Source organism: Pinus tabuliformis, chromosome 4_2 (genome assembly GCF_031772625.1).
Source record: "Pinus tabuliformis cultivar Carrire ecotype Pingquan chromosome 4_2, CPIR1, whole genome shotgun sequence".
NCBI classification, from domain to species: domain Eukaryota; kingdom Viridiplantae; phylum Streptophyta; class Pinopsida; order Pinales; family Pinaceae; genus Pinus; species Pinus tabuliformis.
The window spans coordinates 878517516-878525754 of NC_142304.1; the positions used below are offsets into that span (position 1 = coordinate 878517516).

General features: G+C 38.1%; 2 pseudogenes; both read right to left on the reverse strand.

Annotated features, from left to right (window-relative positions):
- Positions 1-1535: 1535 nt before the first annotated feature.
- Positions 1536-2053, reverse strand: LOC149172492 (pyrophosphate-energized membrane proton pump 2 pseudogene; annotated as a pseudogene).
- A 4553-nt stretch (positions 2054-6606) lies between these two features.
- LOC149172493 (pyrophosphate-energized membrane proton pump 2 pseudogene) lies at positions 6607-7124 on the reverse strand (annotated as a pseudogene).
- Positions 7125-8239: the final 1115 nt, after the last annotated feature.

Sequence of the window (8239 nt, forward strand, 5' to 3'; positions counted from 1 at the left end):
AATCAACAATGTCACATAATCCAAACTCTTCGTCCTCTAGAGTTTCATCATTGTCATCTTCCACAATATTTTCTGCTTCCTTTTGCGCAATTTCCTCTTCTAATGGGTCTTTGATGTCTGCAAATCTCCCAATATATGTCTTTCCAAACATTCCATGTAATGGTGGTTGGGGTTCTGTTATCACAAAATCAAGCACTGAAGGCTACTAATCAGTCAGACTCTGTGTAACTATTTCAAACCAGACTTTTGACTAAGGCTTAGCCTCCTTAGCCTGAGAGGGCTCTCTCAAAGGGTTATTGATTTTAAATATTGATGAGATGGCTAACTCTTGCAAAGTAAATTTAACATATAAATTGGCTGGACAGACCTTACAAAGATTTCCATTGGGCTCATGGAGTTAATCATCATTTCAGCAAACTATAAAACCACTCATTCATAGAAGTCAGGGCATGTAATGTTTAAACACTCAAGACACCTCTCAAATAAACCTCAACTTACAAATACAAACAGGAAATCAGAGCAGCAGAGTGAATTCTGAGTGATTGTGTATCTATAAAGCTGTAAAACATAAAGGATAAAACAAAACCATATATATCTTGAGCATCTGAAACAATGTATGAATCCTGAGAAGAAAAAGCAGTCATTTGTATTACTGAAAACAAGTTCTTACATAAGCCAAAAATAAACTTTGTTTTCTCCAATATCCAACCCTAATTACATCGATCATTCAGCTATATATAGAAACATGACTCTAACTACTTGGGGCTTCCTCCTCCAGCATGAGGGGAGTTCGATGACTGCCACTAATGACACCTATCTGTTTTTAACAAACTATTTAATACAATAACCACTAACAGAAGTTCTAAAGAGTTCTAATTTTGTTATAACTCTAACTCTATCTTCTTCATAAATTGATTCCTCCTTGCAGCTTTGACACTTGGCTTCCTCTTCGTTTGGCTGAGATGGCATGAGATGAGAAATTAATGTCCCATGTTGGCTTTGGATACTGAAGGCTTTGATCCGCTCCATGTTGGCTGAGAATATCCCTAAATTTTCGGTTCTGGTCCTCCATCACTTCAAGTATTCAGCAGCAGGTACTTTAAGTCTTTAATGAGCCAAGAATATAGGGCATCACCATGTTTCTGATATGCTGGAAGCTTCTTTGATGGACAGGTGTGCCAACCAACTTCTCGTATGCAGCTCCCTCAAAACCCTAATCACCGAGAATAAAGTGTCTTTATAACCAAAAATCTTAAACTTAGGTTAAAAGATTTCACCTTTTGTTAAAGGTACACCTAGCATATGTTGAATGGTTGTAGCAGCTTCCTTTGATCCCTTTCATGTCACTGAGGTGTTCCCTTTTCAAATTTTTGATTCTTCTTTCAAACTGTTTGCCTGCGTTTTAAAAACAACACCTACAGCAGTTTCGCAATTTCGTAGCGCGCTACGAAACTGCGAAACTGTTTTAAACAATTTCCATTTCCCTTGAGATTTTTACTGCTCTGCCACCTGATTGCAAAAACTCCTTTTTCTCTTCAATTTTCATTATCCCAAGCACCTCCAGTAGTATACAAAAACAAGGCCATGAGAATACCAGAGACCGTTGCAAACATTAGCATTGAAACAACAACTTTGGCACCAAGTAAAGGCTGATCTATATACTGACCCAGAATCTTAAATGAGACACCAATTAAAACAGGAGATACAACTGCATAACATGCCCATGCACTGAATAGGAAAATAAGCATCGATCCCAATAGACCTCCAAGAAATACCTATGGAATAGCTATATCAACCTGCATAAATGGTTGATGAGCATAAGTTGATACTTCATATAGGCACTGAATAAAAGAAAAGAAACTAATGCAGCAGATCCAATTGCAGAGCCTTTGGTGGTAGCTTTTGTGGTGTTCCCAACTGCATCAAGAAGATCTGTAATTTCTCTTACTCGTTCAGGCTGTTGACTCATTCCCACAATTCCACCTGCATTATCAGCTATTGGCCCAAACATATCCATTGTCAAAATATATGCTGCAGTACTAAGCATTCCCATAGTAGCTACGGCAAGCTTTTTTAATAAAATGTAACATATATTTATCCTTTTATTATACAAAAATATCAGAATGCCACGTCTTTGTGTGCTGTCAACCTTTGTCCATGTGTGAAGACAAAAGTTCTTCCAAGCTGCCTGACATATTTTGGACTGTAGTAAATGTGTTCACTTTATGACAAAAGTTTAAAGTTGCATTCGAATACATGTTTCCTCCACCTGTATTAACTTTGCTAAAGATTGATAATTTTGAAGGATCCCTTGAAGATATTCCCTTTTCAACATTTCCACTTGCAGTTTAAAACTAGTGACTGAGATTGGATTATTTAGCTTCAGCTGCTACGAAACTGTTGTTCTGGCTGAAAAATATGGCTTGGGACAGAGCTCATAATTTCTCACAGAAAACGTATTTTGAAAAACTGAAGGAGGTTTCTGTGAACCAATCCGTGCTTAACAAAAACCTCTCTTGGTTTTTTGAAACACCTTCCCTACCGCCCAGAATCTATCTTTGAAGAAGATGTGTAAAACAGGAAATTAAAAACTGCACCTACAGCAGTTTCGTAGCGCAACTTTGGCCATTAATTTCTCTCAGATCGTAATGTTTTTGAGGAAACTGAAGGAGGTTTTTCTAGTTCAGTCTATTAGGAATAAAAACCTCTTTCCATTTCCCAAAATAGGCTTTAAGTTGCTTTAGAGACCTCCTGGAAGTTGACTAGTAAACACAGAAAGCAGAGTTTTTATGCTGAAACAGGCTGCTACAGGGGTTTCGCAGCGCGCTGCGAAACTGTTCTATCATCTTTATGCAGCTGTGATGATGTTTCCTTCAGTAGTGAACCAAGCAATCTCGTTCCTCCATTGAATAACAGTTACCATGGCACAAACAACAGGGGTGCCTTTAACCTGATGTAGTACCAAACTTTGAAGCATATCCTGAAACTGCAATATCACCGACATAAAAGCATCCAGGTGGAAGAATAGGACGCCAAATAGAGACTTTTCTCTTTGCACTATTTCCTCTGTTCCACCATACTAACTCAAACTCTGCTACATTTTGATATCTCTGACTAGATAATATGGGTTCCAGGCTTTCCAACTTCATAACCTCTTCTATGCCATTGCTACCATGTGCGGGTTTTTGCATGGATGGATTGGCACATTCTTGATTGTAACCAAACACAACATAACGAAAATCATAGGTTCTCCTCTTTATATGACCAGTTGTCATCTGTAAGGGGTGTCATTTGGCCCAGTAATTCTGAATCCCTTATTCACAGATGGGTGTGTTGAGATATCAACCTTTAATAGACAACCTTTAGGAAATAGATCTTTTTCAGTATCTTGTATTGCAGCATATATTAAAGGCAGACAGATTTCCACTGCTTCCTTGAAATCACTGTCGCTGCTCTCATCTTATTCCCAATTCAAAGATATTGCAATAGAAGGAACCCCTGACATGAGAGCTTCCCTTGCACTTGCAAAAGTGTCAAAATAAATGATATGATATCCACAGTCTGATCCCTTGTTTATTCCACTGATTACCACAGAAGGCTTCTTCCAAGGAAAGAGTGCTCCAGATAAACTCAATGAAACACCAACTGCTGGGGTACTAAAAACCTTATAAGCTGACAACTGTTGATGCAAACCCAATGGATTTTGATGGATATGACAGTTGTGAAATAATTCCTATGGATTCGAACAAATCCCCAATTTCGTAGCGCAGCCAGTGCAAAATATGAATTATGCGCTACGAAATCACTTAAAACATGCTGCGCTGCGAAACTGATAGAAAGGATTTATGCGCCTTTGACAAACAATCGAACTGATGTGAAAAATTTAACTTTTTTTTTCTTGAGTGATAACAATGGCTCCACTTGGGATAGTGTGCTCCTGTAGTACACTAAGAACTCGTAGGTCCAGTGTCTTATCCATTTATGACAAACAGAAATTTGCTTGACAAACATCCCTTTCCAGCTTCTTGGGCCTTCACCTTGGGCTTAAGCTTGATGATCACTGTAGGAGAAAGAAATCTACATCTACTGAAAAATAAATGCTCAGTCAACCTTGAGCTTATTTGCATTTTCCTACCTACCTACCCTAACAACTCAAACTTCTTTCAGCTCAATCAATGTGAAATTTCCAATGTAGCCAATCATTTGTCTTATCTGATATTTGATTTCTTTGACTGCATCGGAGTTCAGAGCCAATATGATAGTATGATGACCGCTGCCACTGAAATTGTCTCTGATCTTTATAGGAAAACTGAAACACTGGAGAGTAAAACTCTTCCATGTAATCAGCTATAGGATCCCAGAATACATGATCAGCTTGATTTTTCTTGTAACTTTCCGGCTATGCAAACTGATCTTCAACAACAGTGTACATTTCCTCAATCGTGAAAGAGAAAGGAAACAATACTCTCTCCTTATGTTCTGCCATAGAAAGCTGCTGAAAATAATGATCATGATCATGAAAACTATATGCCTGAATTTGACCTTCTAAACCTTCAATGTCTTTCTCAATGTCCTCAGCAACTTCATCCAAAAATCTCATCTTATCCTCTGCCTTGCAGTCAAATGATTTTAGATACGAGGACAAGGACAAAGAAAAATTTTCATTTGTTTCTCCATTACTATGATCATTATTCCATTGTTTGAAACCTTGAACTGAAGGAGAGTTTGCCACCACATCTGATCTATCTATCCATTCCTCCAAAAACATAAGCCATAAGTCTTGAAATGACTTAATGAATTTGATAGGAAAGCTTTCAATCCATTGTTTACATTTCCCTTGAAGTGAATCATAGAATAACATAATGCAAACATCCTCATGTTTAACTCTAAGAAGCTGTGAAAATTCACAAAAATCTGATATATGCTTCAAAGTTAAACTCAAATCTTCTCCGTTGAATTTTGGACCATTCCTTAGAAAATATGCATCCTTGGGAAAATGATTTGGGAAACCATGAATTCCTGAAAAATCTATGCATGCATACCTTGAAATAAGAATGGTAACATCTGGGTCCTTCATAACTCCAGTGGAATCACCATGAACCTATGAATTTCGAATTCTTCAACAATGGAGTCGCCAAGGTAGTTTTGCAGCCTCAAAAACCTTCTGAGCTCCTGCTACCTTCAGAAGTTCAGCTTCATGATTTCGGGAAAGAATAATCTTTAGGCTCCCGGCAGACGCACCAAAATGTTATCACAAAATCAAGCACTGAAGGCTGCTAATCAGTCAGACTCTGTGTAACTATTTCAAACCAGACTTTTGACTAAGGCTTAGCCTCCTTAGCCTGAGAGGGCTCTCTCAAAGGGTTATTGATTTTAAATATTGATGAGATGGCTAACTCTTGCAAAGTAAATTTAACATATAAATTGGCTGGACAGACCTTACAAAGATTTCCATTGGGCTCATGGAGTTAATCATCATTTCAACAAACTATAAAACCACTCATTCATAGAAGTCAGGGCATGTAATGTTTAAACACTCAAGACACCTCTCAAATAAACCTCAACTTACAAATACACACAGGAAATCAGAGCAGCAGAGTGAATTCTGAGTGATTGTGTATCTATAAAGCTGTAAAACATAAAGGATAAAACAAAACCACATATATCTTGAGCATCTGAAACAATGTATGAATCCTGAGAAGAAAAAGCAGTCATTTGTATTACTGAAAACAAGTTCTTACATAAGCCAAAATAAACTCTGTTTCTCAACAATATCCAACCCTAATTACATCGATCATTCAGCTATATATAGAAACATGACTCTAACTACTTGGGGCTTCCTCCTCCAGCATGAGGGGAGCTCGATGACTGCCACTAATGACACCTATCTGCTTTTAACAAACTATTTAATACAATAACCACTAACAGAAGTTCTAAAGAGTTCTAATTTTGTTATAACTCTAACTCTATCTTCTTCATAAATTGATTCCTCCTTGCAGCTTTGACACTTGGCTTCCTCTTCGTTTGGCTGAGATGGCATGAGATGAGCAATTAATGTCCCATGTTGGCTTTGGATATTGAAGGCTTTGATCCGCTCCATGTTGGCTGAGAATATCCCTAAATTTTCGGTTCTGGTCCTCCATCACTTCAAGTATTCAGCAGCAGGTACTTTAAGTCTTTAATGAGCCAAGAATATAGGGCCTCACCATGTTTCTGATATGCTGGAAGCTTCTTTGATGGACAGGTGTGCCAACCAACTTCTCGTATGCAGCTCCCTCAAAACCCTAATCACCGAGAATAAAGTGGCTTTATAACCAAAAATCTTAAACTTAGGTTAAAAGATTTCACCTTTTGTTAAAGGTACACCTGGCATATGTTGAATGGCTGTAGCAGCTTCCTTTGATCCCTTTCATGTCACTGAGGTGTTCCCTTTTCAAATTTCTGATTCTTCTTTCAAACTGTTTGCCTGCGTTTTAAAAACAACACCTACAGCAGTTTCGCAATTTCGTAGCGCGCTACGAAACTGCGAAACTGTTTTAAACAATTTCCATTTCCCTTGAGATTTTTACTTCTCTGCCACCTGATTGCAAAAACTCCTTTTGCTCTTCAATTTTCATTATCCCAAGCACCTCCAGCAGTATACAAAAACAAGGCCATGAGAATACCAGAGACCGTTGCAAACATTAGCATTGAAACAACAACTTTGGCACCAAGTAAAGGCTGATCTGTATACTGACCCAGAATCTTAAATGAGACACCAATTAAAACAGGAGATACAACTGCATAACATGCCCATGCACTGAATAGGAAAATAAACATCGATCCCAATAGACCTCCAAGAAATACCTCTGGAATAGCTATATCAACCTGCATAAATGGTTGATGAGCATAAGCTGATACTTCATATAGGCACTGAATAAAAGAAAAGAAACTAATGCAGCAGATCCAATTGCAGAGCCTTTGGTGGTAGCTTTTGTGGTGTTCCCGACTGCATCAAGAAGATCTGTAATTTCTCTTACTCGTTCAGGCTGTTGACTCATTCCCACAATTCCACCTGCATTATCAGCTATTGGCCCAAACATATCCATTGTCAAAATATATGCTGCAGTACTAAGCATTCCCATACTAGCTACGGCAAGATTTTTTAATAAAATGTAACATATATTTATCCTTTTATTATACAAAAATATCAGAATGCCACGTCTTTGTGTGCTGTCAACCTTTGTCCATGTGTGAAGATAAAAGTTCTTCCAAGCTGCCTGACATATTTTGGACTGTAGTAAATGTGTTCACTTTATGACAAAAGTTTAAAGTTGCATTCGAATACATGTTTCCTCCACCTGTATTAACTTTGCTGAAGATTGATAATTTTGAAGGATCCCTTGAAGATATTCCCTTTTCAACATTTCCACTTGCAGTTTAAAACTAGTGACTGAGATTGGATTATTTAGCTTCAGCTGCTACGAAACTGCTGTTCTGGCTGAAAAATATGGCTTGGGACAGAGCTCATAATTTCTCACAGAAAACGTATTTGGAAAAACTTAAGGAGGCTTTTGTGAACCAATCCGTACTTAACAAAAACCTCTCTTAGTTTTTTGAAACACCTTCCCTACTGCCCAGAATCTATCTTTGAATAAGATGTGTAAAACAGGAAATTAAAAACTGCACCTACAGCAGTTTCGTAGCGCAACTTTGGCCATTAATTTCTCTCAGATCGTAATGGGTTTGAGGAAACTGAAGGAGTTTTTTCTAGTTCAGTCTGTTAGGAATAAAAACCTCTTTCCATTTCCCAAAATAGGCTTTCAGTTGCTTTAGATACCTCCTGGAAGTTGACTAGTAAACGCAGAAAGCAGAGTTTTTATGCTGAAACAGGCTGCTACAGGGGTTTCGCAGCGCGCTGCGAAACTGTTCTATCATCTTTATGCAGCTGTGATGATGTTTCCTTCAGTAGTGAACCAAGCAATCTCGTTCCTCCATTGAATAATAGTTACCATGGGACAAACAACAGGGGTGCCTTTAACCTGATGTAGTACCAAACTTTGAAGCATATCCTGGAACTGCAATATCACCGACATAAAAGCATCCAGGTGGAAGAATAGGACGCCAAATAGAGACTTTTCTCTTTGCACTATTTCCTCTGTTCCACCATACTAACTCAAACTCTGCTACATTTTGATATCTCTGACTAGATAATATGGGTTCCGGGCTTTCCAACTTCATAACCTCTTCTATGCCATTG